This window comes from Equus asinus, chromosome 27 (genome assembly GCF_041296235.1).
Source record: "Equus asinus isolate D_3611 breed Donkey chromosome 27, EquAss-T2T_v2, whole genome shotgun sequence".
Taxonomy (NCBI): Eukaryota; Metazoa; Chordata; class Mammalia; order Perissodactyla; family Equidae; genus Equus; species Equus asinus.
This window is the reverse complement of record NC_091816.1, coordinates 1921720-1923727: the sequence shown is the minus strand read 5'-3', so window position 1 is coordinate 1923727 and position 2008 is coordinate 1921720. Positions and strand designations below refer to the sequence as shown.

General features: G+C 36.9%; 1 pseudogene; it reads right to left on the bottom strand.

The window, feature by feature from the left end:
• Positions 1–980: 980 nt before the first annotated feature.
• LOC123278402 (U6 spliceosomal RNA) lies at positions 981–1079 on the bottom strand (annotated as a pseudogene).
• Between the last annotated feature and the right edge of the window lie 929 nt (positions 1080–2008).

The following is a 2008-nucleotide window of genomic DNA, read 5'->3' as shown; positions in this document are numbered from 1 at the left end:
GTAAGGTTAACTATTGTTTAGAGATTTTTAATTTGTTTTATATGGAAATACGTATTAGTCTAAAAAGTTTACCAAATGCTGAATCCCCACGTACAACCACAGCTGCCCTCATCCCTCACACCAAAGGAGGGAAGCCCAGATCTCATTCCTTTTCTCGGCCAGGCTTGACCTGGTCCAGCTCTGCCTCCCTACCATCCCAGGGCATATGGACTAAATGATCAATTCACCACCTCCCACCACACTCGCCAAAAAAGGGGGCTGTCCTGAGGCATGAGGAAGTGACACTGGGCATTAACTGTCTAACTGTATGAAGTTTTGATAGTAAAGTTATGCAATCTTGGTACAATGAAGAGGAGATTGCGAATCTTTTCCTGTGTTCTGCACCATTTTAAATAACATTAGCACTATTTACACTTTGAAAGTTTGAAAAGGACTCAGCTAGAGTCAGCTAGAATATGTGTCTGTTTCATTGGCAGTTTTTTTTTCAAGGCCAATTTCAACTTTTCCAAGGTTGTTGTTCCATTCAGTTTTACCACTTTTTTTTGCAGTATTTTGCTCATTTATGTAAAATCATTAATTTTGTCCAACTTTTCAAGTGTATTAATATTATTTTGTAGAAGTCCTTCTCATACTTATTAAATCTCTTCTGCATCTAAATTTGTCTCCTTTCTAACATTTAATGAATATATTTATTTTTCTTAATTATACTTGCTGGAGGTATGTCTATTTTATTGTCGATTGTTGTTTTTGGAGAAATAGCTCTTGAATTTAATTCTATCATTTTGCTTTTCAAAATTTATTTATTTTAGCTCTTAACTTTCTCAGTTTCTTCTGCTTTCCTCGGATTAAAAAATTTTTTTTGCTATTTCTTTACTAATTTTTTGAGAAGAATTCTTGATTTATTTATTTTAACTTTTTTCTAATTAATAATGAAATCATTTCAACTGGTGAATTTTCTTGAATACAGGTTTGGCCTTACTACATAATTGGAGTATTTTATATGTTATCGTTGCGCAGGGGCCATGCTAATCTTCTCTGTATGGTTCCAATTTTAGTATATGTGCTGCCGAAGCGAGCACTGGAGTGTTTTAAATGTTTATTGACTGTCTTAATTGAAACTTCTGTTTTTAATTTCTAAAATTATTGTATTGTGACAACAGAATGTGGCCTGCATATTTTTGGCTTCTTGAAATTAAATGAAATTTGTATTTCTGATTAATACTTGAGTGTTTCTATAGATAATTTAGTAGACTCCTGGAGCTTTCTGGCCAGCTCATGCCCCTTTCTTTGAGGATTGTCCTCGCTCTCCCAGGATGGGTTTCAGAGCATGTGACCTTACTCTCCACTCCAACACCACACCTGCCTCACATCCCCAACAGCTAAATCAATAGGACTCAAGTAGAGCCAATCAAGGTTTTTCTCCCAGGAATTGGAAATTGAGGTTCATTGATGATATGGATCTCTGTTGATTGTTCCAACTGTAGGGGAACCCATATTCTACCTTGTGCATGGAAAATTAAAGAAAGTTGACAGAGTGAGAGAGAGAGGCAGGAGACAAAATTATTGGCTCTTGGCGGCTTTCCAGCTTCCAGCTTCCCGTTTTATTTTCTTCCCAAAGTCTGACTATACTTCAACCTCTGAGTTCCAAGAGATACTCCTATATTCTACCGGAAACTCCTTTTCTTGGCTTAAGGTAGTTTGAATAGATTTCTATTACCTGTTAAAGCAAGGTATGAAGATTCATGCTATTTGCATGTAAAACAGAGCTCAGTTTTTCTTTGTTCCATTAGCAGTGGTTTGTCCCACTCTGTGGAGGAGAGAAAGTTGCCCCAGAGAAGGAAACATTTGCCCTCCCTTCGAGGCAGGGGAGATCAGAGAATTGTGATATCTAAATACTGAGCCCTCTGTGTCCATGAGAAAGAAAAACTGCTCAGTTTTTCTTGACAATCAGGGCTTTTTCTAATGTAGAGTCAAGGGCTATTAGAAAAGAAAAGAAGAGAATAGGGCT